Source organism: Mustela putorius, unplaced genomic scaffold, assembly GCF_011764305.1.
Source record: "Mustela putorius furo isolate JIRA1106 unplaced genomic scaffold, ASM1176430v1.1 tig00000275_pilon_pilon_pilon, whole genome shotgun sequence".
Taxonomy (NCBI): Eukaryota; Metazoa; Chordata; class Mammalia; order Carnivora; family Mustelidae; genus Mustela; species Mustela putorius.
Window position 1 is genome coordinate 32601924 of NW_025421341.1, and position 12269 is coordinate 32614192.

Below are 12269 nucleotides of genomic sequence, written 5' to 3' on the forward strand. Positions count from 1 at the left end.
TCCTGTCCTATGAAGGGAAAGCAGCCTCTATAAACCAAAGAACTTCATGTCCCAAATCCTGAGAGTTAAAATCCTGAGTAACTAAGAAATGTTTTATCTGCTTCTCCCCAACATAAATATTAAAGACATTTTTAAAATTTTAAGTGTTTTACTGCACAAATACAGTCACTTCTTTCAAATGTTTATCGGTACTCTTTCCATATGGCCTTCTGAAAGAGTGTTAACTTGAACCACAGTGTTCTATCAACCTGTCCCCTGCTAAGTGCCCCTGGGTCTTGCCTTCCTCACGTGTGTGGCATGAAGCTTTTCCCAGACAGTTAACTTCAGAGCAATCCATGGGGGTTGTGGAGGGGGGGGAACATATAGGTTGCATTCATGTTAGTATTTAAAAAAAAAAAAAAAACAACAACTTCATACAAATATAAAATGAACACGTACCAATGGTTTTATTCAATTCATTAATTAATGAGGGACCCAGAAGATATTAAAACTGGTTCAAAGGAGACTGGGAAGAAGTGAGATTCATGTCCGTCAAGTCAAAGGAATGCTGAAATGAATTTGTTAATATGTACAAAACTGGTTACTATGCCACTGGACAAGACATTATCTGAGATCATCTTTTCTACCAGACACGAAGCAGTTGTACCTCTCCCAGACAAAATTCATTTTGCATTTTTCTGGCCAAGACTCATTTACAAAACTTTCTGATAAGAATCATGTATGTTATTACAAGTCCTCTGCTCCTTAACCTCTATCTCTTGCAGTTATAAAATACCTGGGGCAATAAAAGTTCAACCAAAGTTGCACTGGCAGCACTACAGTAAAAGAATAAACAGCGATCTCTTCATTTTTCTTGACAATGTGTGAACTAGGATGTGTACATTTGACGTGGTAAGGAACTGGGGCATGACGGCCCCGGCCTCTGGCCATGAGCATTTCCTTCCTCTATGTTAATATAAATGCCAAATTTGTTTGTACATCCTGAGCCCATGGTGGTTTCCCCCTAGATACTGCCTTTGTGTCAAGTAAGTTTATGCCAGTTGTGGGGCCCCGAAGGTCCCACTGAGTCAGGCTGGCACCCCAGAGGGCTCAGTGTGGGATAGCACCAGAGCATCTGCAGCTGGCCTTTCTAGAGATGTATGAGGGGTGGCCTGGAGCAAACTTGTCTATCAAGGACCAGATAGTACATACTTTGAGCTTGACAAACTTAGAAGCTCTCTGCAGCAAATACGCAGTCACTGTAGCACAAAAGCAGTTGTAGACAGCACATAGCAAATCACATGGCTGTGTCTGGGCGCCTGGGTGACTCCATCATTGGTGTGTCCAACTCTAGATTTGGGCTCAGGATATGATCTCAAAGTCCTGGGAGCGAGTAAGGCATTCAGCTCTGTGCTCAGTGGGGAATCTTCTTGAGGATTCTCTCTCTCCCCCTCTCTCTGCTCCTCCCTCCACTAGCTCTCTCTCTCTCTCTCTTTCTCTGTCTCTTTAAAATAAAAATAAATAGGGGTGCCTGGGTGGCTAGTCGGCAAAGCATCTGCCTTTGGCTCAGGTCATGATCCCAGGGTCCTGGGATCAAGCCCTGTATTGGGTTCCCAGTTCAGAGGGGAGCCTGCTTCTCTCTCTTCCCACTCCTCATGCTCTCTATCTCTCTCTCAAAGAAATAAATAAACTCTTTCAAAAAATAATGATAAATAAATACATACCTACATATTGGTTGTGTTCACAAGTAAGCCATCCCCAGACAGATCTGATCCCTGTCTTTGCCAAGCTCTGATATGGCAGAGGAGGCCCAGCTTAAACACAGAATTTTAATAAAATGCAAAGACAAAGTGAGCAGGCCAAACAAACATAGTTCAATGAGAAAATGACATTTAAGGTGAAACACAAATGTTTATTGAGTTGCTGAATTTGAAGTCCTGTTGATATATCCAAGCAGAAATGGCATATCTCCCCAGCAGGGTGGGTAGATATATTGAATTGAGAACTCAGAAAGCAGGTCTCAGCTTCAGACATTTGGAAGTCATTGAAACCATAGGGGTGGTTGAGGTTGCTGAGGAGAGCAAGTGGACAAGATGAGCTGTATGAGTGTCTACACCAGTGTTTTTAAACTCAAGCAAGCCTCACAGTTACCTAGAGGGATTCTTAAAAGACAGATTGCTGGGTCCCACCCACAGTGGTTCTGGCTCAGCAGGTCAGGGCTGGGGCCAAAAATCTGCATCTCTACCAAGTTCTCAGAGAAGGTAGCTGGAATATAATCTGATTTTAGAAAAAGAGTGTTCAATTATAAACTGAACATAAACAGGAGAGATAGTTCCTTATATATTTCAGAGAAATTAAAACATCTGAGAAAAGTCCAAGATCTGACACTTTGGCTGTTGAGTCAGGAAATAAATCTCGACTAAAAAAATCACCACAACAATCATCACTACCATCACCATCACCACCAACACCCACACTATCACTACCATCACCACTAACACCAACAATACCAACACCATTATCACCACCTTCACCTTCAATACTACCACCACCATCACCACCACCAACACCATCACTACCACCACCACTAACACCACCACCAACACCACTAACACCAACACTGTCACCACCACCACCATCATCATCACCACCAATGGCTCTGACACGACTGCCAACAACAACCACAACAGTACTACCACCACCATCACCACCAACACCAACATCCACAATAACAGCATTGCTACAGCCACAGCCACCACCCCCATTAACAACACAAACAATAACAACACCATCACCACCACTATCACCACCACCATCATCGTCATTGTGGTGAATCCCAAGTGCATTTCTCTAACATTAGTCATCTTGGGCCATCTACTGCAGGACTATAAATACCTTTTATATTGCTGGGTATCTCTTTGGCTTCCATGTAAATAATATCCTTAAAGATGTATTTATTTATTTTAGAGAAAGAGAGAGCAAGTGGGGTGAGGGGCAGAAAAAAAGGGAGAGAGAGTCTTAAGCAGACTCTACACTGAGCATAGAGCCCAACGTGGGGCTCAATCTCACAACCCTGAGATCATGACCTGAGTTGAAACCAAGAGTCGGACACTTAACTGACTGAGCCATCCAGGGGTCACTCCATGTAAATAATTTTTAAAGAAGCAATCTCAGTAGACACTGATCAATGAGATAGAAGTTGTTACAGCATAAGAGGTCTAAAGGTAGACAACCTCCATCTCTTGAGCAGGATTTAGTCTTTGAGTTAGTTCATAACTACTGAGGTGAGTGTGGCTCTTGTTATTGGTGCTCCAGCCCAGAGAATAATTTGGCTCCAACAGGCCCTGAGGAGAAGATCTCAGAATTTAGTGGGAAGGTTACCAGCAAGGACTTCAGCATCAGCCAGGCCTGGATTTGATTTCCGGATCTGTCATTTACTTTCAGAGACCTAGGGCACATTCCTTTCTGCGTTTGTTTCCTTATATTAAAATAAGAATAATTCTAGGGTTTTTCTGAGAATTAAGTTAAAAAATATGCAAAAAAAAAAAAAAAGCAGAATTCTTGGCCTATGGTAAGTACTCAATAAATAAGTATTTTTTGTCACTATTTTTATTTCCATTGTTGTTTGGAGAAGAAATGAAAAGTTGAAGAATGTTTAATCAGCTCATAAAATTGTCAAAGTGTTTTAATAGCTTGCTATAAAGTGATAAAACAGAAATTCTGCTAACCTTAGGAAAGAGGCTTAAGAGAGTCACACAGGAAATTGAATGGCCTTCATATTGTTATATAATGAAAACTCATCACAAAGAAAGTAACACGCTTATAAATCCTTTCCCACCTCAGCCCAGGTGAACAATTAACAACACAGGAAAATGCAAAGGCAGCTAGCAAAGAATGCTAAAGAGAGGCAGAGAACCATGCACAGAGGAAAAAAACAATCATTCCCAAATTTATAAATAATGGGCAACAGGTCATTTTTCAGAGAGCACTGGTGTGAAACGCTCTTCATCACAGTTGGAAAACAGTTTGATTTCATTAGGAGCTGCTGCAGTTTCAGAAGCTGAAGTACCAGGAAGTAGCTGCACAGGGCAGAACAGGGCAGGATAGCATCTGCATTTAACACACAAACAGAATTAGCTAAACCAGGACATGACCAAAAAGAAATCCTGGTGAGACCAGAAAGGTGATATTTTAGAGCCCTGCTCAAGTGAGTTTTCATTTAAGAAGAGGAATCAAAAGTTCATCTTTGGGCTTTTCCATATCCATAATTCCTTGGTTGTCCTTCTGAAGTCTTGAGTTGGAGAACCATTTGGGTAACACTGAAGACAGTCTTATTAACCATCCACACCAGCAGGCACTGCAGTCAAAGCTGCAGAACCATTCTAATAAGATTCCCCAGGGAGAGCTTTTATAATTGTCTCTCTTCCCATTTAGACTCTTTCTTGTTACAAAAGACTTTTTTTTTTTTTTTGCATTGAAAAAGAAAATAACTTCACAAAAGTCATTTTTGTCTCCTGAGACATGTTAAGATTGTTGGGAAGGAGTGGGGAGGTGGAAATCAAATTTAACCCCTCTCGTCAAAAAAAGAAGAGTTGTAGGGTTTTCCCTGCTGCAACACTATGCTCCAAGATACTAGAAGATGCTCCAAGATGCCAAATAGAGAGATGTCTTTTGGGGCAAGGAGACACATTAATGAGGTTGGGGCTATGTGTCCAAGCTTAAGTTGAGTAGACCCAAAAAGAGATGCGTTGGAGGGAAGCACTTAGTTTCTAAAGAAGCAGATCCTAGGAAAGGAAAGCAATGTGGCACTAAGCCTGCAATCTGGAGCCCTGGGCAGAGAGACAAATAGGAAGATGCCCCCAGAGTCCGGACCTGACAGGCGCCCCTCCACTGCCTCAAACACCCAGTGAATATTTGGTATGAGTAGCGTCATGGAAGGCTTAGAGCAAGGCAATGTGGGAGACCTACAGAATGTCCGAAGAAAAAGAGCAGAGGGAAAGGATTGAAAGGGAACAGGAAAAACATAAACCTTCCGGGAATATCTTTAATGGAATAATGGCTCAAGCTAATGATAAGTCACTTATTCTTTCATTCAACCAATATTGATTGAGCATTGCTTTTGTGCCAAATATGGTGCAGCTGGCTTGTACCAGTTCATGAAAGCCAACTGTGCTCCTTCCTTTCCAACTCCTTATTCACTGATGCCATATTGGTAGCTTGAAAGTGCCCATGGTAGGAATGTTTACACACAGTAATCAGCAAATGTTACAAATCAGGGTCTTGTTGTTTTGGAGGGTTTGGATTTTTTTTTTTTTTTTTTCCCTCCAGAGAGTTGGTCTACATGTACACCACTGGCCGGCCACTATTTTTTGGAATACAGCAGCAAACTAAATAGTCAAGTTCATAACCCTTGCAGAGTATATATTTCGAGGAGGAGGAGATCAAAGGATTAATTGATTGGTTGATCGATCGATTAGTTGATTAGCAAGCTATTTTCAGACGGTGAGTAAGGCTACAAGGAAAATCAGAGAGATCTGACAGGCAGTGGGGGTCGGGAAGGCTTCTTTAAGGAGGTAACATTTGAGGTGTGACATAAATTTGTATGTATAAAATCATCCCAATAGGTGGAGTCACCCCTAGGGGAAGGAACTCTGGTACATACCTTTTGCTTCTTTTTGAGGTGTGTTATCATGTTTACAATAGGACTTTCATACGTAATATTCTATTAGGTTGCCTATAAAGTTACCACCAATAATTCATGGGTGTCCTTAGCTAAAGCACACCTCCTACTTGCACAGCGAACCCCATTCCTTCTTAAATACTCAACCCAACAATTCTACCCTCTGCCTACCACATCCTTGGGTCTCCCACTACGATGGGTCCCTCCCAGCAGCATAAAAACATGACTGTTTCTCCTATTCTAAAAATGCCCTTTTCTGTCCCATTACTCACCCCCCAGCTACTGCCCTATTTTTGGTCTTGCCTTTACAGCAAAATTCTCCAAAGAGAGGTGGCTCTTCACTCTCTCCACTTGCTGTCCTCCCTTCCCTCTTGAGCCAGCACAGAAAGGGTCTCACCCCATCAGTCACCAGTGACCAGAAAGGTCACTTGACCTTGCTCTGGTCAAGGTCAGGAGCAAACTTTATGTTGTTGAATTCTTAATCTGATGAGAGAATCTTATTGAAATGGTTCTGCAGCTTTTCCCCAGTCTCCTGCTGGTTTGTCCCCATAAATGAGGACATGCCCCAGGGTCCAGTTCTTGGACTTCTTGCCTTTCCTGACTATGCTCATTTCTCCAAGATCTCACCCAGTCTCACAGCTTCTGTCCATACCTATGTTGGACAGGTAATATCTAAGAGTTGAGGATTCTCAAAGCCTGTCCCCCAGCTGGCTCTCCCACCTGAGCTTATTTGAACCAGTATTGTCTACTTAACATTTCTGCCTGGAACTAAAATGATTCTTGAAGGTGTGACTTTTTGTCACGGTTTACTTAAAAGGTTTCTTACCTTGCTCAGACTAAAAGCCGAAGTTATCGCACTGTTCTAAAGGGCCTCCTCCCCAGATTTCTGTGATGTGCTCTGGACTCATTCTAAAATCCGCTTATTACACACAAGACCCATGGCCTTGTGCTAGTTCAGGGTCCCCCAGAGGCAGGTGAAAGAAACCACCTGTGTTGCCCCAAATATGCCTCTTTAACATAATATTTAAGCCAAAAGCAACTAAGATGTTGCAAACGGGAAAAGCTTTCTGTCCCCTCCCACTTTGGACCTAAACGACCAGATGGGAATTCTCCTTGTACTGGATATGGACTTATCAGCACCAGAGGAATCTGCAAACAAACCTTACCCTATCAGTGGCCTCCCATGTATTTCCCTTCTGACAGCAAGCCCCCTTGGGGGCCTAAAACTGCTTTCCTCCAACCAATCATTTCTCTGCAGATTTTTACTCTTGGTTGAAGATGCTAATAAAACAGGGTTCTAAGCCACAGCTTTGGGCTACCTTTTATAGAGGTTTTTCTCACATAGTGTGTGCTGCAGGGGTCCATAAATTGTTTTCTTTTTGTAAATCTCTTTGTTAAAGAGCCCCAGCCAAAAACCTAAGCTACACAGAGGTGGCGTTTTGACTCTGCTACCAACTGGGGCAAGGACCTGGGGACAGGTGATTTGCTTGTGAGATGGACCCAGACACAAATGTAACAAAGAGGGTGAGATGGGGGAGGGAGAGACGCCAGCAAATGACCCAGTCCCAAGGGAAAGGACATCTGGGGCTCCATCTGGTGGGGAACTCTGAGAAACTGTCCCCTGCCATTCAGCTCCGGCCCCCAAGGGGCAAAGAGGCAGCATCCCTGTGCTTGCTCCCATCCCCACTGGTTGGGGCATTCCTGGGGACAATGAGTGCAGGGAATTCTCAAGTTCTCTGCCTGTAGCCCAGCCAGCTCCCAGTGTGCAGAGGAATCTGACAGGCAGAGAAGTCAGAGACCCAGCACGTGGGAAAGAAGCTGTGAGATGCTGGAAACTTCCACAGCTTTTGTTGGGAAGGACAAAGGTCCATTGCTGGTCTGCTGTGAGCCCCCACACCCACCCCTCAAAACACACACCTAGGGCTGGCTGGAGGCTATGGATTTTGCCAGAACATCCAAAAACTTGATTTAAATAATATTCACGGCAATTTCCTTTAGAATTAGAATATTCCTCTTGTTTCATGGTTTTCTGTCCTTATGCTTCTCTCTCCTACATCCTTTACTCTGGGTCCACCACTTTCTTCCCTTCATTCGTTTTCTCAGCTGTCTCTCTATTTCCTTATCCCACATGATCCTTCCCTCCCCTAAATGGAAGACTCCTGAATGTATGAAGGACCCCTTCTTCTGCCTTCTTTGAGTGCTCTCTCAAGCCAGACCTCTACACAGCAACTCCTGGAAAGTCTCTCCTGCAGCCTTCCCAAAGTCCACCATCATTTCCTGCTCTTTGTCTCACTCATTGTTTCTGTTTGAATTCCTGTTATAATGTCTTGATGATAGGTTGAGATGGTCCCCAACCCCTTCCCAGGGGCATCTCAGAGTCCTCATGCAACTGGTGTGTTTGTTCAGCTCTGCCCCCAGAATGGGCACTCCCTTCTCTAGTCTCTGCTCCATCCCCACTGCCTGGAATATACATTGTGTCTGCATGCTGGTGATCCCACAATCCTTGATTCCTTCAAGTGGGAAAAATTGTCCACTGAAGAGCAATTTTCGTTCTCTCAAGAGATGAGCTCTGAACATAATTTTGAATGAGGCCAGTCCTTTTGTCTGGGAAAAACCTCTATGGTCTTTTGTGGTAGGAAGAATTTTGGCTTTTCTTTCTGGTGTCACACCTATGGTTGTATTACCTTGCAGAGCAAAAGGGACTTTATAGGTGTAATTAAGGCTATTAATCAGCAGCTCTTAAAATAGGGAGATCCTGCATTATCTGGGAGAACCCAACCAACATAATCCCATAGCCCTTGAAATCAGAAGAGGAAGGCAGAGAGAAGCTGAGCGTGAGAAAGACACGCTACATTGTTAGCTTTGAAAGATGGCAGTCTGGGCCACAAGTCTGGAAATGCAGGTGTCCTCTGGAAGCTGAGAAGCACTTCTAGCTGACAGCCAGCAGGAACATGGGACCCTCATTCCTGCAACCATAAGGAACTGCATTCTGCCCACAAACTGAATGAGCCTGGAAGCAGATTCTTTATAGAGCCTCCCAATGAGAATTGATCCAGCCAACACCTTAATTTTTAGCTTCATGAGAGCCTAAACTGAAGACCCAGTTGAGCCCAGCTAGGACTTCTGACCAAAAGGACTAGGTGATAATAAGGGGGTGTTGTTTAAAACTGCTAAATGTATGACAATTTCATAAATAAATAAATAATAAATAAATAAAAATCTGTGGTAATTTGTTACAGCAGCATTGGGAGACTAACACAGTGCCTCCAACTAGACAGTTATAAGGAGGAGATATTTGTGAAACTGTAACTCTGTGGATCTGTGATCATGAAAAATGTCACTCAAAGTGTGGCAGGAGTCTTGCTTCTGTGACATGGTCCTTCTAGAGAGGCCTTTCTTTGCTGACCACAGACTGGATCAACCCTGGGCCAAAGAACTATTTGGTCAACAAGAAAATTCTCTCCTATCCAGTTACTCTTGAAAGCTTAACAAAGATAACTTTCCACTTTACCCCTTCCCTTGGTGAAGGGGGGAACTCTTCCTTAGAATATGATACTGGGGCCATGGATGGGGAATAACATAATTTAAACTTTCTATCAGTTCTTGGTGCTGCTAAGGCCAGAGGCCTGATGTATTATCAGGGTTCTCCAGAGAAACAGAGCCAATGGGATCAAGAGAGAGAGAGAGACAGAGAGTTTAAGGAATTCCTATGCAATTATGGAGGCTGGCAAATCCAAAATCTGCAAGGTGTATTAGCAATCTTAAGACTCAGAGAAGAGTGATGTTGCCATTTAAGTTCAAAGGTTGTCTGCAGGAAGAATTCTTTCTTCCTTGGGGTTAAGTCAATCTCAAATTCTATTGAGGACTTCAACTGATTAGATGAGGCCCACCCACGTTGCAAAATGCAGTCCTCTTTCCTCAAAATTTGCCAGCGTAAATATTAATCTCATCCAAAAATATCTTCATGGAAACATCCAGAATAATGTTTAACCAAACACGTAGGCACATGGCCCAGCCAAGCTAACACATAAAATTAATCATCACAACTGTATAGACTAGTTGACCAGTTGGTTTGTTTAGGAGTGTGCATAGTTTCTATAACAAATAAGCAGGTTTAAAACATGAATTACAATACTGCATATAATTATAGGCATAAGCAAAAAGAGAAGTTAGAAGTATTATAAGCTTATGGAATGCTAACTAAACACTAGAGTCAGAATAGTTATTACTAGTAGAAGAGAGGAAGGTAATCCAGGATCTTCAACTTACTAAGAACATGTAATTTTTTAAACTGAGTGTTCATTGTATTTTTCTTTGTACATTTTCATACAGTTGAGTTATTACATAATTATGTTTTAAAGATAAATAAATAAATTATTTGTGAGATCAGACTTATTATATCTAAACATACATTATATAGCATCTGTATTTAAAACAGTTTGGTGTCAGTGCAAAAATGGACTGATCCCTGAAACAGAACAGATCCAGAAAAAGCCCCCAAATGCCTAAGGAATAGAGACTATGGTGAGGGTGCATTTCAGATTAGTGGAATGAAGCAAAGGATTTGATGAATGGTCTCAGGGTGAGTAGTTACATTTTACCCTTACTCCTAAAATAAATTTAAGACAGTTTTTTTTAAATGAAAAAAAATTAAACCATAGAAGAAGGAAACATGGATAAAATTAGTTGTGTCCTTGGCATGAAAAGGGGCTTTGTATAGCATGCCTGGCTGGCTCAGGTGGAAGAGCATGTGACCCTTGATCTCATGGTTATAGGTTCAAGCCCCAAGTTGGGTAGAAAGATCACTTAAAAGTAAAATCTTAAAAAAAAAAAAAAAATAGAGAGAGAGAGAGAGAAAGGCCTTTGTAGTATAGCATATCCAGAAATGATAAATGGGAAGATTTTTTTAAATTTTATATTTTTTTCTAAATAAAAAATTATATAAATAATATAGAATAAAAATAAATAAATAAAAATGTATTATAAAATTATATAAATAAATTATAAATTAAAATTTTACAAGTAAAAAATGCAAATTTCTTCAAGGGAATAGACAAACCAGGAGAAAGTATTTATAGATGTATAGCTACTTAAATCCACTGAGGTTACCTTAGTCAACAACATAAAAAATAACCCAGCAGAGAAAAAAAAAAGGGTAGAGGAAATGAACAGTTGATGGGGAAAAAAGCATTAAAAATGTACCACTTCATTAATAACTAAAGAAATACAAAGGAAAAAACAACTAGATATCATTTTTATTAAATCAGATTTGCAAAATTTAAATATTTGTGGGTGAGGCTATGGGGAGGAAGAACAGTGGGAGAGGTAAATGAGACAAGCTCTTTGTAGAGTAATTTTGTAATAGCTGCTAAAAACGTCAGTGCATACCTTTTAATTCACCAGTTCCAATTCTTGGGGTGTCGTCCACAGATCTACTGAGAGGTGGTGTAGAAGTGTTCTGTATCACTGATTAGGACAGCAAAAACATGGAAAGAACGAATCCATCAATAGGGTAATAGGTAATGTTATGCCCCAGTCTAAAGAATGGGGTGGATCTCTGCGTCAATGTGGAAATTGCCTTAAGATATATTATTAAGTAACAAGAGCAAAGTATACAGCGTTTTATTGCATAATCCAATTTGTGGCTTTTTAAGAATCACGTTTACTGAAGTATACATAAGCACTTGTGAAAGAACATGTTTTTCTTGTACACCCTTTTGCAATTCTTATTTTTAACCACATAAATGTAATGCTTTTGTTTAAAAAAAAAAAAAAACCCTTGTTTTTCAATGAGAAAAGATTACATGGAGCAATATTACCATTAAGTGAAAAAAAAAATGGGTTATAAAAGAGCGTGCATAATTATAATCACATTTTTTCCCTATACATCTGTAATTATTCACACATATACTTGTATGTGTAAAAAGCCATCTGGAAGAATTTGGCCAAAACGTTAATTGGGAAAATGCCCAGAGGCGATGATTTTCCATTTGCTTCTTTGAATTTTCTATTGTTCCAAAGTAGGATTTCTCAATCTTAGCCCTAGTGACACAAGTTACATTTGGGGCCAGATTATTCTTTATTGTGGGGCCATCCAATGTCTTTCCAGAGGTTTTGCAAAATCATTGGCCTCTACTCACCAGATGTCAATAGAGTCCTCCAACTGTGACAAACAAGGTATCTCCAGACATTGCCAAATATCTTCTGGGGAACAAAATCATGACCCCTACCCCAACTACTGGATTTATAGTAAACATGAATTATTTATGTAATAAAAATTTAAATATGTGTAAATTGGATAAATATGTATGTATCATAGGTAGATAATAGATAAATAATGATAAAGATAGTGACAGATTAGACATGTGGAGATAGATAGAAAGACAGAGAGATAGGTATGAGAGAAAGGATGGGATTACAAAACACACAGGACAACCATTGGGAGGCAGATCAGTTGGGAAACCCTTGAGATAAGAGCAGCTGAAAAGACCACTCCACTGAGATTTTCTTCTGACGCTTTTCTAGGCTCCTCTAAGATGGGGATAGAATGCATAACTGTTCCCCAAACCCACCAGAAGGGTTTCACTGAATGAGCAAGTGCCCACAAGAC